Here is a 20,389-nt window from a genome sequence, read left to right as displayed (position 1 = left end):
TGGGAATATTAGTATACAAGTAACATACTTATATATGCCCTCATTGGCATATTTTATATTATCAGTACTAAATGGCTCAGATAGAATCAAAAAATTAAATTTGGATTGATGACCTATGACAACAGTTCCACTGAATGCCCAGAGACAATTTATGTGACACTACTCTCTCTAGATCCTCCCTTGACTCACTTTATTCTTTCCTTCTTGACTTCTATGACCATGTTCATTCCTTTGCATTTGAGTCCTGCCATTGATACATTGTAGGCATTGTAGGCTAAACTCAATGATGAAACAGAGTTAAAATAGGTAAACTTTGGGACAGCCTGGCTGGCTCAGCAGTTTAGTGCTGCCTTCAGCCTGGAGACCTGGGATCCAGTCCCACGTCGGGCTCCCTGCATGGAGCCTGCTTCTCCCTCTGCCTGTGTCTCTGCCTCTCTCTCTCTCTCTCTCTCTCTCTCTCTGTGTGTCTCTAATGAATTAGTAAATAAAATCTTATAAATATATAAATAAATAAAAGGTAAACTTTCCTGCAAAGTTGTGAACTTGAACTACCAATAAATCAGGGGTCAAAGGAATTACACACCAGCCCAAGTTCTTCAAATAGGTATTCCTGTGATTATTCACATTTGCTAATTCATTAGACAGCTTCTTAAGTGATCTGAACCTTGATTTTCCATCTGTGAAGTGGAACCAAGAATCCATTTTCTGTCTACCCTATAAAGCCATGGGATTAAATGAGAACATATACATGAAAGCTCTTTACAAACTGTAAAGTACCATAAAATATCCCTGAATTTATCTTTATGGTCAGGAATTATGAACTCATACCTACAATAAAAATGAAATCACAGCACAAAGTGATTATTTGGGAATGTAAGATAAAAGCTAAAAACCATCTGTAGGAACTAAATCAAAATTATGATAACATCAGCAATAAGAGTGTTTAATGTGAGCCTATTTACAACACTGCTGAAGTCTGATAGAGGCAGTGGCATTTGAATTGTGTGTAATTGTCAATATATTGTTGATTTAATACCCAAAGTTTGTTTGCCTAGCAAATATCACAAATGCTAAGCTAATTTTGAAAAACTGTAATACCACCTTCTTGTGACCCCCAGTTTCTGCCCTATGCTTCAAGTTTCATTTTCTGTTCATTACGTATTGCCCTCAAGGTTATAAGGAAAGGAATAAAAAGGATGAGTCAATAATGAATATTCTTGCCAGAAAAATAAACACTGAATTGGGACTGTTGTTAATAAGAGTATTACATGCAGAAACAAATAATTTTTCTTCCCTACTTGGCATTTAAAAGTCCTCAGCACTCAGGTTTTTAGTTTTCTTTGTTAAAGCACATCGAGAACCTGGAAAAACAAATCAGAGAACATCAACCAAATTAAAAAGTTTAATTAATACAGAAGGATTGAGAGAATGGGGCAGTCTTAGATATGAGAAAAAACAAAACAACTCACATGGTAAGAGGTCAAGGGAAGATAGATAGTAAATTTAGAACCATTTTACATAGCAAGCAAAGGATAAAATGAGATTAAAGTTCTTAGTGGTAGAACCTATTGTTACAAAGAAAATATACAAGGACATGTCAATTATCTAGTTTCGTTTGAATGTGGGAAAAAAAATCCATTTTTAAGAATTAGCTTGAGGATTCTAATTGTAAGCATTCACAACGCCGATTTGTTTGATATACCCAAGTCACTTTCATTCTTTCTTTTTCCATGAATGGCAGAAATAAAGATGCAAATAACCTGGACACCATCCCTCAGTGCTAATAAAATGCTAGAGTGTAAACAGGACAAAATAAAGATAGACATTACAGAATAAATAATTTGTATTTTATTGCTAATTTATTCAAAATCTCATGGAAATGTGACCCCTATGGTATTGTAAGCAGTAACACCCAAAACCATGACTGCTGGGAGACTATTTAAAGATGTTCCATCAGGAATATCATGACTTCCATGTTTTTGCACAGTGGGCAATTTATTTTCATTTTGGATTCCAGGCAGGAAGTGTTTACTCCTGCCAAAGAGAATGTAAAATTTCCCCCACTCCTGTTGCCACTGAGGTTGCTGCTACCACAGAGAAAACAGAGTTAGTTGCCAAAGAGAGAACATAGATCCAAATGGAAGACTGAGACTTGAGAGAAGAGTCACAGCATCATATGGCCACAGAGAATATTTGGTGAGATACTGGACAAAACTGGGTCTTCTAAAAAAAAAAAAAAAATTGGTTGAGAAAGTTTCCGTACATTATGTACTCATTAAATACATATTCATAAAATAAAAGGTAATGATAAAAAAGTAAGTAACAGACATTGCACTGTAGATCACACAGGACGAGAGATAATACAACTTACACAGAAAAAGAATCCCGATCTGGGCAGATGAATGTCTTCAGATGACATATGATTATTCCTAGTCCCTCAAAGAGAAAACTTGATAAGATGTGGCAGATATTTCTCATTTTAAAAAAATGCTTCTAATATATAAAAATAGAAAAGACAATTTCCTAAACATCATAAGGAGCATTTATTAGAAACCAACAGAAAAAGGGGGCCTGGCTGGCTCAGACAGTAGAGCACGAGACTGTTAATCTCAGGGTTTGAGTTCAAGCCCCATGTTGGGTGTAGAGATTACTTTAAAAAAAAAAAAAAGTATATAAAAGAAACCAAGAGAAAATATTAGAAAGGTGACATACTAAAAGGATCTGCAATGAAGCCAAGAGCAATACAAATAAATATAACAGAGGGTTACTAATAGTTTGGAGAGCTTAGCTCATGCAACATGTTTCAGAAAAGAGCTTGTTGGGGTACCTGGGTGGCTCTGTCAGTTGAGCATCTGGCTCTTTATTTTGGCTAGAGTCATTATTTTGGGGTCTTGGGATGCAGCCCCTGTTGGGTTCCTCTTGGTGGGGATTCTGTTTAAGGATTCTCTCTCTCCCTCTCCTTCTCCCCCTTCCCCACTGCTCATTAGCTCTCCATCTAAAATAAATAAATAAATCTTTTTTAAAAAAGAATTTGTTAACTGATTAAATTTTGTAAAAGAAGAAAAAAACTTATTTGCAGATGATGTAATTTTATGTCTAGGAAATCCAAAATAAATAAATAAATAAATAAATAAATAAATAAATATTTATATTTATATTTATTTAAATAAATATTTATGAATAAATAAATATTTATTTATTTATTTATTAGTATTAGTATTAATAGAAATAGGATGTCATGTCTGAGAAAGTAAAGGTTGGAGCCTATAAGTTCTTATGTTTGATTACATGGTGGTAGCAAAGTATAGAAATTATTGAAGTCCAACATTTTAACTTGAATTTTGTTCTATTTCCCTTTATCTCTAATACAAAGACATTACTGCAGGCCACCAACTTCTCTGGTCTGGGTTACTGTAACAACTACATTCTTTCCTCTCCAATCAATGATCCTCACAGCTATTGGAGTGATTTTTTTTTAAGTTGAGATATAACTGTCATATACCATTATATTAGATTCAGGTATACAACATAATGATTAGTATTTATATATTTAAAAATGATCACTACCACAAGTTTAGTTTAAACATCCATCACCACAAAGAGTTAAATATTTTTTCTTGCAATGAGATCTTTTAAGATCTACTATCTTAGCAACTTTCAAATTCACAATATATTATTATTAACATTCAAATTTACGATATATTATTATTAACTATAGCCACCAAGCTGTACATTATATCCCCAGGACTTATTTATTTTATAACTTTTTACCACCTTCACACATTTCACCCACCCCAACAGCCACAAATCTGTTTTCAGTACCTGTAAGTTTGGATTTGTGGGGTTTTTAGATTCCACATGAGACTATCTAGTATTTGTCTTTCTCTGACTTATTTCACTTAGCATAATACCATCTAGATCCATCCATGTTGTCATAAGTGGCAAGATTTCATTCTTTTTTATGGATGAATAATATTCCATTGTATATGTATGTCACATTTTCTTTATCCATCACCCATAAATTGACATTTAAGTTGCTCTGTGTCTTGGCTATTGCAAATAATGCTGTAGTAGATATGGGGGTGCATATAAACCTTTGAATTAGCTGCTTTCATTTCCTTCAGATAAATACCCACAGAACAGTACCTAAAGAACACAGAGAAAGAAACATGCTTTCCCAGATAAGAAGACTTAACTCCATCTAGTTATAAAGGATTTATATTATTAGGTAAATGCAATGATATTCTAAACAGAAGCTTGACTGTTTTTTTTTTCTTTTTAAAATCTGACAAGTGGATACAAAAACAAAGAAATTTTTGAAAAAATAATGAGATGTGGCTCACCAGATAACTGTAAATCTTATATAGGAATGCCTGGGTGGCTCAGTGGTTGAACATCTGCCTTCAGCTCAGGGGATGATCCTGGATCCAGGATCAAGTCTCACATCGAGCTCCCTGCGAAGAGCCTGCTTATCCCTCTGCCTACGTCTCTGCCTCTCTCTGTCTCTCATGAATAAATAGATAAAATCTTAAAATAAATTAATAAATAAATCTTATACAGGTATAAGAATAGAGAAATTGGTCACTGGACTAGCATAGAGTTCAGAAACAATGCCAGCATATATTAGAATCCATATCGGACAAATTCAGGATTTCACATCAATAAGGAAAGGAAGTTTTATTCAATAACTGGTATTGAGACAATTAGTTGTCATATGAAAAAGAATAATTGAATACTGATATTATGCTTATACTGCAATAAATGTCCAATCATCTAAGACATGAATGTGAAAGCAACAAACCTGTAGTCAAATTAGAAAGATATACAGAAGAAAATTTTTACAATGGAGGCAATACAATTCAAAATAAGTCAGATACCATTCTTCATGTATCAGCTTTGCAAAATTAAAAAAAAATTAAGTTGATTTAAAAATGGAGAAACAAAAACTCTCCTATATTCATTAAAAATATGCATACTCTATGACCCAGCAATCATACTTCTAAGAATCTACTCTTTGAAAGTAACGAAAAGAATAGCCAGTCAAAATTTTGTTTACAATAGCAAAATGCTGAAAACAACTTTAAAAATCCATAAGAGGGTAATTAAACAATCATAATACATCTATACAATGGAATACTGTGCAGTCATTAAAAATAATGAGGTGGATAACCTGGAAATATGTACTGAATATATCGTTAAGTGCTAAAAGCAATCTTTCAAATATTATGCATACTATGGTTCTATTGACAGGATTAATTGGTTACTAAGGAGAGCATAGAAATTGGCTGACTCTGCAACCTTCCACCCCTATGTATCAAGCCCCTGACATTACAGTAGGGTTTGCCTCCAGGAATGAACTGTGTTTGGATCAAAGAGACATGATGCAACCCAAATAGGTGGTGACACCATTGAAGATTAGGCAGATGTTAGGACCAGAAGACCAGTTGCTGGGACATTATTCCCATCTCTTCACTTTAGTTGAAGACAGGTGAAGTTATAAGTCCTCGGAAGATGATTCCCCTCTTCCTCGAGGCTGGCTACTAACAGTTGGGATTCTCAACTATCTAGATGAGTTTTGATGAAAACCAACATCATGAGGGAAAAAAATGAAGAAGGAATTGATAGAAGTAAAAATAACTACTTACGCAATCAGAAAAGATATCTAAAACGAAATTTAATTGTCCTTAAAGTGATGCACACATGTATTTTATCTAGGAAGCAGAGATAGGAAATTATGAAAAAGAAGTAATATATATTTGTTTAAATTAAACAACAAACTTGACATGCAGACTGAATAGCCATAGCCACAGTGCAAATCAGTGAGTTGGAAGAGAAAATGGAAGAATTTTCTCAGAACACATCACAAATTCATAAAGTTTAAAAATAGAAAAGAATCATCATTTAGAGACAGAGGGGAAATTCCCAAGAGGGCAGCATTCATCTGGTATGGTTTCCATAAGACAAGGCTAGAGAAAATAAAAAGGAAACCATTGAATAAAAATCTGAAAGGATATGGTCACAAAATAATTTACAGTGATTACAGTGAAGTAGAGTTGAAGGGCGATGGAAGAAGGTAAAGGAATTTTTTAAATAATTATAAGTGCTGAGTGATTTAAAAATTTTGTGTTGTAAAAAAAGCTGTAAGTATAGAAAGTGTGGGCTCCGTTGTTAGAAAAATATTTTTATTATAATATTTTAAAGAATATCTATAATTATTTTTTTAGATAGCTACCCAGATCAGATAGACTTTTGCTAGCTCTGAAAATCACTATTCTATTGTCCAAAGAAAGCAAAAACCAAGGAAGCAGAATGCCTTACAAAATTCGTTTTGTTTTGTTTTGTAAAATTCTATCTTTTTTTAAAAGATTTTATTTATTTATTCATGGATGACACAGAGAGAGGCAGAGACACAGACAGAGGGAGAAATAGGCTCTGTGCAGGGAGCCTGATGTGAGACTCGATCCCAGGACCCCAGGATCATGCCCTGAGCCAAAGGCAGATGTTCAACCACTGAGCAACCTGCGTCCCTGTAAAATTCTATCTTAATGAGACTTACTCTTATATACTATCAGCTAAATAAATTCATCACCATAATTCTACCTCTACTGATTTTAGTAAACAGGTGACAATTTTAACACAAAGAATTTGCTTTCCTCTGCTATAATCATTCTCATGCCTTCTATTTAGTTTGGTGATAGTCTCAACTAGATATAATGTAAGAGGCCAAGTCATCATAACAAGAAGTGGAATCTTACAAAATTATCTGGATGATTCTGAGAGACCTTCTACTTATCATCTTGAGCATTTATTCTACATGATTGATTTGTTAATATTCTATAACAATTTCCTAGTTCTTTTCAATTCCTATAGCTGTAGTCTTATCTTAAATGAAGAATGAGAATCCCATCATCTTTTTAGATAACTACAAGTCACATCCAGACAAAGAAATAGTGAAGAGGGCTTCCCCTTCAATCCAATGAGAGGATGAAGACTTTTATGGTGTATTTGTTGAAAGTGGCACAGGGTAGGCTCCATAGAATTTCACCTATCACTTTCACCACAATCATCAGTCTTTGCTTCAAAATTGTAATTTGGGATCCACAAATCAAATGTAAACATTCTCACTTCATGCCAAAGTATAAGAATACCACTGTTGCCCATATCTATTTACTGAGTGGAAAAAAGAAAACCTACTTGAGAATGGCAGCCAAGATGGAATTGGTGCCAGGATGTAGGGGCCAGAGCAGATGGAGGCAACAGAATCACCAAAAGCAGTGTTGACAAGGGAAGTGAGTGAGCACAAAAGACAATGTCCTTTAAAATTTGTGTCTAGTGATAGACTAAAATTCAGTCTATCCATCACGTAAATATTAGAAGAGGCCTGGCTCACAGCTGAAAAGTTACAAGTTCAAATGAATTGTAATGTTTGCAATTTTTGAAATTCTTTTATGAAATGGCAAATAATGAGAACCAATAATCATGAAAATGCTGGCCATGGAAGAATCCAAGGTAAGGAATGAATATTTCAAATTTTTTCAAAAACAGTTTCTTAGCACTGGCAGTTCCTTAGCAGCTTCGAGAAAGAAATGCCCATGCTAACGTATGCAGGAGGAACAACTCTCCCTAAACTTTCCACACAGTTGCTTCAGGTCTCTGCTCTCCTCTTGCCATGAAGACTTGATCCCCCAAGTGACATTCATTTACCAATACCACAAAAACTAAAAAAAAAAAAAAAAAAAAAAAAAAGGGTAAATAATGTCAATCCTAAAGTGATGTGAACTATGACAGGAATTTGTGTGTGTGTGTGTTTTCTTAAAACAACTCAAAGCCTCATTTCCTTCATTGTCAGGTTTTAAAGACTTAGTCCATTTAGGGAGAAATCCATCTGCCCTGCTGTTCCACTGCAGGCAATGGAACACTGTAAAGCTCTATTATCTTGAAAGCACTTCTTTGGTAATTCCCAAGACCTCATTTCTCAATCCAGCAGTGTTGTTGAACAACTACATGTGTTCTTCAGAATCAGAATTACTGTTCACAGGAAATGTGGCTCCCCCTGTCTCTTTTAAGTCTTTTTCTGTGTACTTTGAGACAGAATATTTGAAACACAGCCCATGTAAAATGTCACATATCTCAGAGAAATCCTTTAATTATCTGAAGGTAGTTGTAAAAAAGAGACAGTCTTGATCTTCTTAAACATCTTTGTGCCATTTCTCATCCAGATGTTGGATGTTGTCCTTACTACCCATTAGAAGTGCAGAGATTTTTTTCTCCTGCTATCATGTCAAAGATGGATTTTATATTAACTATTTGCACTCTACTATGAATGGCTTTAATTGTTACAATTATTCCTGGAAATTTGCATTTTAATCTTTGTTACTAAAGATTAAAAAAACATTTTGTTCCTCATGAAGTTTAGGTATCTTACAAAACTTGGCAATTATGAATTTTCATCATATTCCATGATTTTTTCTCTTGATCTTTTATCATTCTCTTTTACAAGAACCTAATATTTCAGTAATAAAAATCCATTTACTGGAGGAGGGGCAAGATGGCAGAAGAGTAGGGTCCCCAAGTCACCTGTCCCCACCAAAGTACCTAGAAAACCTTCAAATCATACTGAAAATCTATGAATTCGGCCTGAGATTTAAAGAGAGACCAGCTGGAATGCTACAGTGAGAGGAGTTTGCGCTTGTATCAAGGTAGGAAGACGGGGAAAAAGAAATAAAGACACAAAGGCCTCCAAGGGGGAGGGGCCCGCGAGGAGCCGGGCTGAGGCCGGGGCGAGTGTCCCCAGGACAGGAGAGCCCCGTCCCGGAGGAGCAGGAGCTGCACCGACCTTCCCGGGGGAAAGGGGCTCGCGGGGAGGTGGAGCAGGACCCAGGAGGGCGGGGATGCCCTCGGGCTCCGGGGACACTAACAGGCACCTGCGCCCCGGGAGAGTGCGCCGAGCTCCCTAAGGGCTGCAGCGCGCACGGGGGACCCGGGGCAGCTCGGGGGGGCGGGGGGGCTCGGGGGTGGCTCCGCGGAGGGGGCTGCGGGGCGGGAGGGCGAATCCAACAGCGCAGGCCCCGGAGCACAGGGCGCCGGGACACAGCCCAGGATCCGGCCTCCCCCGGGACAGGCAGAGGCTGGGAGGGCCCAGGACAGCGAGGACGCTCCTGCCCCAGCTGAGCAGATCAGCGGCCCCGCCCGGAGCCTCCAGGCCCTGCAGACGGAGAGCTCCGGAGCTACTGCGGGGCTGAATCCAGGGCTGCAGAGCTGGCCCCGCCACTGCGGTGGTTCCTCCTGGGGCCTCACGGGGTAAACAACCCCCACTGAGCCCTGCACCAGGCAGGGGCAGAGCAGCTCCCCCAAGTGCTCACACCTGAGAATCAGCACAACAGGTGAGTCCCCCAGAAGACCAGCTAGACGGACAAGTTCCAGGGGAAGTCAAGGGACTTAAAGGATACAGAACCAGAAGATACTCCCCCGTGTTTTTTTTTGTTTGTTTGTTTTTTGTTTTTTGTTTTGTTTTGTTTTTTGTTTTTTGTTTTGCTTTTTGATTTGTTTCCTTCCCCTATCCCTTTTTTTCCTTTCTTTCTTTTTCTTTCTCCTTTTCTTCTTTTTTTCTTCCTTTTTTCTTTTTTCTTTTTCCTCGTTTCTTTCCTTCTTTCTCTCCTCTCTTTTTCTCCTTTTCCCAATACAACTTGCTTTTGGTCACTCTGCACTGAGCAAAATGACTAGAAGGAAAACCTCACCCCAAAAGAAAGAATCAGAAACAGTCCTCTCTCCCACAGAGTTACAAAATCTGGATTACAATTCAATGCCAGAAAGCCAATTCAGAAGCACTATAATACAGCTACTGGTGGCTCTAGAAAAAAGCATAAAGGACTCAAGAGACTTCATGACTTCAGAATTTAGAGCTAATCAGGCAGAAATTAAAAATCAATTGAATGAGATGCAATCCAAGCTAGAAGTCCTAACGACGAGGGTTAACAAGGTGGAAGAACGAGTGAGTGACATAGAAGACAAGTTGATGGCAAAGAGGGAAACTGAGGAAAAAAGAGACAATTAAAAGACAATGAAGATAGATTAAGGGAAATAAACGACAGCCTGAGGAAGAAAAACCTACGTTTCATTGGGGTTCCCGAGGGTGCCAAAAGGGCCAGAGGGCCAGAATATGTATTTGAACAAATCCGAGCTGAAAACTTTCCTAATCTGGGAAGGGAAACAGGCATTCAGATCCAGGAAATAGAGAGATCCCCCCCTAAAATCAATAAAAACCGTTCAACACCTCGACATTTAATAGTTAAACTTGCAAATTCCAAAGATAAAGAGAAGATCCTTAAAGCAGCAAGAGACAAGAAATCCCTGACTTTTATGGGGAGGAGTATTAGGGTAACAGCAGACCTCTCCACAGAGACCTGGCAGGCCAGAAAGGGCTGGCAGGATATATTCAGGGTCCTAAATGAGAAGAACATGCAACCAAGAATACTTTATCCAGCAAGGCTCTCATTCAAAATGGAAGGAGAGATAAAGAGCTTCCAAGACAGGCAGGAACTGAAAGAATATGTGACCTCCAAACAAGCTCTGCAAGAAATTTTAAGGGGGACTCTTAAAATTCCCCTTTAAGAAGAAGTTCAGTGGAACATTCCACAAAAACAAGGACTGAATAGATACCATGATGACACCAAACTCATATCGCTCAATAGTAACTCTGAATGTGAACAGGCTTAATGACCCCATCAAAAGGCGCAGGGTTTCAGACTGGATAAAAAGCAGGACCCATCTATTTGCTGTCTACAAGAGACTCATTTTAGACAGAAGGACACCTACAGCCTGAAAATAAAAGGTTGGAGAACCATTTACCATTCGAATGGTCCTCAAAAGAAAGCAGGGGTAGCCATCCTTATATCAGATAAACTAAAATTTACCCCGAAGACTGTAGTGAGAGATGAAAAGGGACACTATCTCATACTTAAAGGATCTATCCAACAAGAGGACTTAACAATCCTCAATATATATGCCCCGAATGTGGGAGCTGCCAAATATATAAATCAATTAATAACGAAAGTGAAGAAATACTTAGATAATAATACACTTATACTTGGTGACTTCAATCTAGCTCTTTCTACCCCCAATAGGTCTTCTAAGCACAACATCTCCAAAGAAACGAGAGCTTTAAATGATACACTGGACCAGATGGATTTCACAGATATCTATAGAACTTTACATCCAAACTCAACTGAATACACATTCTTCTCAAGTGCACATGGAACTTTCTCCAGAATAGACCACATACTGGGTCACAAATCGGGTCTGAACCGATAACAAAAGATTGGGATCGTCCCCTGCATATTCTCAGATATAATGCCTTGAAATTAGAACTAAATCACAACAAGAAGTTTGGAAGGACCTCAAACACGTGGAGGTTAAGGACCAACCTGCTAAAAGATGAAAGGGTCAACCAGGAAATTAAGGAAGAATTAAAAAGATTCATGGAAACTAATAAGAATGAAGATACAACCGTTCAAAATCTTTGGGATGCAGCAAAAGCATTCCTAAGGGGGAAATACATCACAATACAAGCATCCATCTAAAAACTGGAAAGAACTCAAATACAAAAGCTAACCTTACACATAAAGGAGCTAGAGAAAAAACAGCAAATAGATCCTACACCCAAGAGAAGAAGGGAGTTAATAAAGATTCGAGCAGAACTCAACGAAATCGAGACCAGAAGCACTGTGGAACAGATCAACAGAACCAGGAGTTGGTTCTTTGAAAGAATTATAAGATAGATAAACCATTAGCCAGCCTTATTAAAAAGAAGAGAGAGAAGACTCAAATTAATAAAATCATGAATGAGAAAGGAGAGATCACTACCAACACCAAGGAAATACAAACGATTTTAAAAACATATCATGAACAGCTATACGCCAATAAATTAGGCAATCTAGAAGAAATGGACGCATTCCTGGAAAGGCACAAACTACCAAAACTGGAACAGGAAGAAATAGAAAACCTGAACAGGCCAATAACCAGGGAGGAAATTGAAGCAGTCATCAAAAACCTCCCAAGACACAAAAGTCCAGGGCCAGATGGCTTCCCAGGGGAATTCTATCGAACGTTTAAGAAGAAACCATACCTATTCTCCTAAAGCTGTTTGGAAAGATAGAAAGAGATGGAGTACTTCCAAATTCGTTCTATGAGGCCAGCATCACCTTAATTCCAAAACCAGACAAAGACCCCACCAAAAAGGAGAATTACAGACCAATATCCCTGATGAACATGGATGCAAAAATTCTCACCAAGATACTGGCCAATAGGACCCAACAGTACATTAAGAAAATTATTCACCATGACCAAGTAGGATTTATCCCTGGGACACAAGGCTGGTTCAACACCCGTAAAACAATCAATGTGATTCATCATATCAGCAAGAGAAAAACCAAGAACCATATGATCCTCTCAATAGATGCAGAGAAAGCATTTGACAAAATACAGCATCCATTCCTGATCAAAACTCTTCAGAGTGTAGGGATAGAGGGAACATTCCTCAACATCTTAAAAGCCATCTACGAAAAGCCCACAGCAAATATCATTCTCAATGGGGAAGCACTGGGAGCCTTTCCCCTAAGATCAGGAACAAGACAGGGATGTCCACTCTCACCACTGCTATTCAACATAGTACTGGAAGTCCTAGCCTCAGCAATCAGACAACAAAAAGACATTAAAGGCATTCAAATTGGCAAAGAAGAAGTCAAACTCTCCCTCTTCGCCGATGACATGATGCTCTACATAGAAAATCCAAAAGCCTCCACCCCAAGATTGCTAGGACTCATACAGCAATTTGGTAGCGTGGCAGGATACACAATCAATGCCCAGAAATCAGTGGCATTTCTATACACTAACAATGAGACTGAAGAAAGAGAAATTAAGGAGTCAATCCCATTTACAATTGCACCCAAAAGCATAAGATACCTAGGAATAAACCTAACCAAAGAGGTAAAGGATCTATACCCTAAAAACTATAGAACACTTCTGAAAGAAATTGAGGAAGACACAAAGAGATGGAAAAATATTGCATGCTCATGGATTGGCAGAATTAATATTGTTAAAATGTCAATGTTACCCAGGGCAATATACACGTTTAATGCAATCCCTATCAAAATACCATGGACTTTCTTCAGAGAGTTAGAACAAATTATTTTAAGATTTGTGTGGAATCAGAAAAGACCCCGAATAGCCAGGAGAATTTTAAAAAAGAAAACCATATCTGGGGGCATCACAATGCCAGATTTCAGGTTGTACTACAAAGCTGTGGTCATCAAGACAGTGTGGTACTGGCACAAAAACAGACACATAGATCAATGGAACAGAATAGAGAATCCAGAAGTGGACCCTCAACGTTATGGTCAACTAATATTCGATAAAGGAGGAAAGACTATCCATTGGAAGAAAGAGAGTCTCTTCAATAGATGGTGCTGGGAAAATTGGACATCCACATGCAGAAGAATGAAACTAGACCACTCTCTTTCACCATACACAAAGATAAACTCAAAATAGATGAAAGATCTAAATGTGAGACAAGATTCCATAAAAATCCTAGAGGAGAACACAGGCAACACCCTTTTTGAACTCGGCCACAGTAACTTCTTACAAGATACATCCACGAAGGCAAAAGAAACAAAAGCAAAAATGAACTATTGGGACTTCATCAAGATAAGAAGCTTTTGCACAGCAAAGGATACAGTCAACAAAACTCAAAGACAACCTACAGAATGGGAGAAGATATTTTCAAATGACGTATCAGATAAAGGGCTAGTTTCCAAGATCTATAAAGAACTTCTTAAACTCAACACCAAAGAAACAAACAATCCAATCATGGAATGGGCAAAAGACATGAAGAGAAATCTCACAGAGGAAGACATAGACATGGCCAACATGCACATGAGAAAATGCTCTGCATCACTTGCCATCAGGGAAATACAAATCAAAACCACAATGAGATACCACCTCACACCAGTGAGAATGGGGCAAATTAACAAGGCAGGAAACCACAAATGTTGGAGAGGATGCGGAGAAAAGGGAACTCTCTTACACTGTTGGTGGGAATGTGAACTGGTGCAGCCACTCTGGAAAACTGTGTGGAGGTTCCTCAAAGAGTTAAAAATAGACCTGCCCTACGACCCAGCAATTGCACTGTTGGGGATTTACCCCAAAGGTACAGATGCAATGAAACGCCGGGACACCTGCACCCCGATGTTTATAGCAGCAATGGCCACAATAGCCAAACTGGGGAAGGAGCCTGTGTGTCCATTGAAAGATGAGTGGGTAAAGAAGATGTGGTTTATGTATACAATGGAATATTACTCAGCCATTAGAAAAGACAAATATCCACCATTTGCTTCAACGTGGATGGAACTGGAGGGTATTATGCTGAGTGAAGTAAGTCTATCGGAGAAGGACAAGCATTATATGTTCTATTCATTTGGGGAATATAAATAATAGTGAAAGGGAATATAAGGGAAGGGAGAAGAAATGTGTGGGAAATATCAGAAAGGGAGACAGAACATAAAGACTCCTAACTTTGGGAAACGAACTAGGGGTGGTGAAAGGTGAGGAGGGTGGGGCATGGGAGTGAGTGGGTGATGGGCACTGGGGGTTATTCTGTATGTTGGTAAATTGAACACCAATAAAAAATAAATTAAAAACAAAAAACAAAAGAAACAAACAAACAAAAAAACAAAATCCATTTACCTTGTATTTTCTTCCCTCCCTCAGGTTTATCTAAACCCCCAGATGCTTAGAGAGCCCCACATCCACATGGCCTAAAAGCTCTACTTCCTTAAACTCTTCATTTTACACATTACTCAAGCTGGAATTTCTGAGTGTGGAAAAGGGTCAGGAAGATTTGAGAATGAGAATAGTAAAATGAACAGAAGGAAGAAGAACACCAGTGTCCTCAAACTTAAAAAGTGAAATGAAATGTACCCATATATTTCTCCTCCTTTTCTTCCTTCCCACCATCTCCAAAGAGCCAGAGACAACCTGGAACAGGAGGCAGCAAAACTCAAAGCAGGGAAAGAGAAAAAAAAAAAAAAATCAAGTGACCAAGCACTCACCTATTCCACACTGTAGCTTCTAGGCAGTACCTAGCCAGAACTGAGAGAGGTTAGTTAGCTATAAATGAAGTAAGAATTTATATTAAAACTCTGGATTGAATCTATTACTAAAACAAGGCTGATTTTGAGTCTGAAAGTGATCAGAGTTCTTTTATAATCAGAAAAAAATAGAAAAGTTATAAGTCCAAGGTATCAAATTGGGTAAAAAATAGAGCCACTTAACTGAGTAGTTTTAAAGGGACAGTAGAAGACACAGAAATAGTGTCTTTGGCATGCACCCCGAGGGAGAGATGCCCATACCATACTTTGACATAAGCTGGATTTGTTTTCATGTAGGTGGAACAATATTTGAAGCAGAATTGTCTATGAAGTAAGATGACTATGGCACTTAATTTTCTTTAGTTACTGGTCCTGGAGAGAGGAAATGCAATCCAGAGACAAACATATCAAGTATGCTGTATAACAAGGAGTCAAAAAGTGCTCAGTACAATAATTTAGGGATACTAATTTAATGTTAAAGCTTGATGAAACAGCAAAATACAAAACAAACAAAAACAATATCAGCAGCCTTTGTTGTAAAAATCTTATCTCCAGTTTGAGGTGGAGACATCTTTGGACCCTTGAGGAAAAGTCCCTGGGGAACTGTTGTAGTTGTAGATGAGAGAGAAAGCGTTTTAAAGAGTCTGAGAGTGAGCACCTTTCCTCTTTATGGAATTAAAAAAGAGGAGAATATCTGTAGAATTATTTGTGAAAATGACAATAAGGCAGGTATCAGAAGTATGGGGTGCTACTTAGTTTCTTTCTTCAAACCAATGGGCACTTAGGTAGACTTTGCCTCATAAAACAAAATTAGCAGAGTTCAGACTCTGTGGAGATTTTAAAGCTTGCCAGCAAGTTCTTTGACACTGTTCTCATTGAAAGTGTAAAGTGTAAGTCTCGTCTTGGAAATACACTGACTTTGGTGACTCTTCTAAATAATGGACTCAACAGTGGCAATGCATGAATTTTGAATCTATGTCATAAAAAGAGATAAAATTTCCCCTTGGCTCTCTCTTGGAAATTGACCTTGGAGCTCTGAACCACCGTGTACAAATTCCAACTTCCCTGAAGCCACTGTGCTAGAGAGGTAAACAAAGAAAGAACAGAGAGAGACAGAAATGGTATAAGGAGCCTCAGCTTTTGGCATCTTCCCACTGGTGCAATAGGTGAATGCCCAAGCTGTCAGATGATTCTGGCCCATCAGTATGTGACTGCAACCATGAATGCTGCCCTGAGTAAGAACCACCCAGCTGAGCCTAGTCAACCCTAGAACCATACAAAATTGTATTAAAATGCAAATGCTTTTAACCCACAAATTGTTTTGAGATGGGTTGTTACACAGTAATAAATAATTGGCACACTGCTATTGAGCAGTACTTTACAAACAAGGCTTAACAGTCACCTGGTACACAGAAAAATATTATAGACATTTAATTTATATGCATTTGTTATTGAATCATCTTAATACTTAATAGTGTATTAATAGTATATTAATACTTGATATACTTAAGTATAATTTATACTTTACTAAAAATTAATTTAGCAGTACATGCAGATGATTTATAAACATACAAACATATACTCAGAGATGCTTCTCAAAATATTTTATTGAAAAAAAATTTACTGAGAAGTGCATTCCATAAAAATATTTAGAGACCACTGTTGTAGAAGACCAAATCTTCTGCTAGGAACCTGAAGATTGGGTTCAGGTCTCTATTCAGTCCTGTTAGTTTTGTAACCTTGAGCATCTCTATATCTCTGTATCTTGAGCATAGCCCAATCTGCAAGTGAGAATCAATGATAACTACATCACATTTAAAAACCAAATTTCAAAACTGAAAAGAAATAGAAAATTGTCTTACTGAATTACATTTTCTCAAATTTTATTGTTTTAGGAAAAAGCTTGTGATGTATCAGGAACCACAGTAGATTTCATAATCATAAACTTTCTTTTGTTACAGGCAAACTCTAATTTTATTCTGTAAGGCTAACTAAAATACAAAGTCTTAGAGATACATTAACCTTTTTTCTGATATTATCATCTGGACTCAGCTAAAAGTGTTGTCATAATCCTCAGGTTTGAAGTCTGATTTTGGTTTTCTGGGTTTTTTTAAATGGCCTTTAAAAAAAAAACAGATTTAGATTTACAGAAAAATTAAGAAAATAGTACACAGAGTTCCCGGACCCAGCTTCTCCTTTTATTACTATCTTACTTTAGTATGGTACATTTATTACAATTAATGGATCAATACCTAATATCCCTTTTCAGTTCCAGGATTCTATCCAGAATGCCACATTACATTTAGCTGTTATGTCTCTTTAGGCTCCTGTTGTCTGTTACAGTTTCTTAGACTTTGTTTTTGCTTGATCATCTAGACAGCTTTGAGGAGTACTGGTCAGTACTTTTGTAGTATCTCCCCTGACTGGAATTTGTTTGATATTTTTCTTATGGTTATACTGTGGTTATGTATTTTGGAGGAAGAATATCATGGAATTAAAGTGATATTTTCATCAAGGGTACAAGCATATCATGAGTACATACTATCAACAAAATTTGTAACTGTTGCTCTTGATCTTAACTACCTGAGTTAGTATTTATTAGCCTTCTTTCCTATAAAGTTACTCTCCTCACCCCTTTCCATATTCTCCTATTTAAAGAAATTACTATGTGCAGCCCACTCTTAAGGAGTGGGGAGTTATATTCCTTTCCCTAAGGGCAACGTATCTACATAAATTACTTGAAGTTCTTGTACATAGATTTGTTCCTTCTCCTACCATTATCTATTTATTCAATCATTTGTTATATTTATATTATTAATACAGTATGGACTCATGAATATTTATTTTATACTTTGGTTTATAATCCAATACTACTTTATTTTCTTGCTTAAACTGTTCCAGTTTGGGCCATGAGGAGCTCTTTTGGTTGGCTTCTATTTCCCTTTGACACATTTCCATCAATACAGATTTTGTTTATTTGTGAGCATTTCTTTATTTTCTGGCACTACAAGATGATCCAGACTCATCTTGTGTATTTTCCACTTCAGTTCTAGAATCGATAATTCTCCAGGGAGTTCTAGTTATCATGCTTTGTGCTATCAAGAAAATATGAAATACATGTTACCTTATGCACCCTAAAAATATCATTAACCTACATAGAATCAAATGCATTGAGATTTTTATAATTTATCATAATTATGTGAAAAGGGTAAAATGGGGAGGATCTGATAATAAAGGCAGTGTATACATGAAGAGACAGTAATCGTAGAAGCAAACTGGTGAGATTAGAAGAGTTTACTTACACAAACATACTGATATTTTACCCATAATGATCATAGAAATGGTAAAGGTCAGAAAAATCCACACTTCAATCCTCACACACAGATTCTGAGTTGAAACACCAAATATACTATTGAAGAAGTATGAAGGAATAAAGCTGAGGGAGTAAATCTTTATTGTGTATATTGGAATTCTACACTGTTAGCTACTAAGATTCTACCAATTCGTAGCAAATATCTAGAGACAGGAGGAAAGATAGACAAGCAAGACATACGACCACCTGGAGCTTATCAGCATTATCTGCATCCACCTCAGACTATCAAGAAAGAGGAAAAAAAAAAAAACAACAGTAGAAATTTATGTCTGAAAACACATTAGTGGTGATATTATTAGTATTATTGTATTACATTGCTAGGGCTGCCATAACAAAATGCCACAGACTAGGTTGCTACAATAACAGAAATTTAATTTCCAACTTAATTTCCAATTTAATTTCCAACTGTTCGGAAGGGTAAAAGACCAAGATCAAGGTGATGGCAGGTTTGGTTTCTTCTGAGACCTCTCACCTTGGTTTGCAGATGGCCACCTTCTTGCTATGTCCTTCACATGGTCTTTTTTCCATGCTCATGCATCCCTGGTGTCTCTGAGTGTCCTGATTTCCTCTTCTCATAAGGAAACCAGTCAGAATGGATTAGGACACACCTTAATGGCCTCCTTTTAATTTAATCATCTCTCTAAAAGCTTGCCTCCAAATACAGTCACATCCTGAGGTACCTTGGGTTAGTGTTCCAACACTGGAGTTTTGACGAAAAACAATTCAGCCCATAATATAGTACAAACTCATTATTTTGCAGATGAGAACACCAAGATTCAGTGAAGTAAATAGATTCACCTGCAATTATAAAAATTTGGGATTCAAAGGCAATTCCTTCTCCCAGGCCACAGGTTTTTCTCCACCATACTGACTCTAGAAGAAGCTATTCTAGGATTAAAATGACAGTGCGGGACATGGAAAATTCCTTACAGTAATACTGTCATAAGTTTTATAAAACTGAGCTAGAATATACAATTCAATCCAAGAGAAGTTAACTCACAGATAATCCAAGGCACAGTCCAGTCTCATTTCGTTTTAATATTTTTAATTATGAAGTAACTCCAAAATAAAATAATACAAAATCTTTCAAACAAATTTTATTTTAAAGATTTTTTTATTTATTCATTTATGAAAGACAGAGAGAGAGGCAGGCAGAGACACAGGCAGAGGGAGAAGCAGGCTCCACGCCAGGAGCCTGATGTGGGACTCGATCTCGAGTCTCCAGGGTCACTCCCTGGGCCAAAGGCAGGCGCTAAACCACTGAGCGACCCTGGGATCCCCCAAATTTTATTTTAAATAAAAATCATGGCTACAGTAAAATTCCTACTCCCCCTCCATTTGTCATCTACTCTCCTGACCTTGGTGTATTATTCTCATGAATATTTTTGTAATTGCATTACATGTGTATATGTACATTAATAATATATACGATTGTGTGTTTTAAATTTTATATAAATAGTATCACACTATATCTTATTTTTTACTCATATTTGTGAAAAATGTACGTGTTGATATAGATTGATATATTCATTTATTTTAATCTAGAAATTATAGTACATTGCATAAATAGAACACATGTAAAGTTTATTTATATCTCTATTAGGTGACATATTTTTCCACTTCTTTATAACTAGTCTAGACTTGAATTTTTTTTCATGTGAATGTTTGGGGAAATGTTTCTAGATTGTAGACATAGATATAAAATGACAAGTTGGGGACTCTGCTCATCTTCAACTTTTCTAGAAATACCAAATTGTTCTCCCAAGTATATCAGAATGTGCACCTACCAGCAACCCCTCAGAACTCCTAGGAACTGATATCTTGCCAAGATTTGTGTTACCTGACCAATTAATTTTGCTTATCTAATGGGTAT

General features: G+C 37.1%; 1 long non-coding RNA gene across 1 annotated transcript; it reads right to left on the bottom strand.

Moving 5' to 3' along the window:
- Nucleotides 1–1,689: 1,689 nt before the first annotated feature.
- Nucleotides 1,690–2,985, bottom strand: LOC125754140 (uncharacterized). The gene is made up of 3 exons (XR_007407628.1): nt 2,828–2,985; nt 2,372–2,429; nt 1,690–2,223 (listed from the first exon to the last, which is right to left on the bottom strand). It is a non-coding gene; the product is annotated as an uncharacterized LOC125754140 (long non-coding RNA).
- Nucleotides 2,986–20,389: the final 17,404 nt, after the last annotated feature.

Source organism: Canis lupus, chromosome 31 (assembly GCF_003254725.2).
Source record: "Canis lupus dingo isolate Sandy chromosome 31, ASM325472v2, whole genome shotgun sequence".
NCBI lineage: Eukaryota > Metazoa > Chordata > Mammalia > Carnivora > Canidae > Canis > Canis lupus.
The sequence above is the reverse complement of the archived record's forward strand: the minus strand, read 5'-3'. Positions and strand labels throughout refer to the sequence as shown.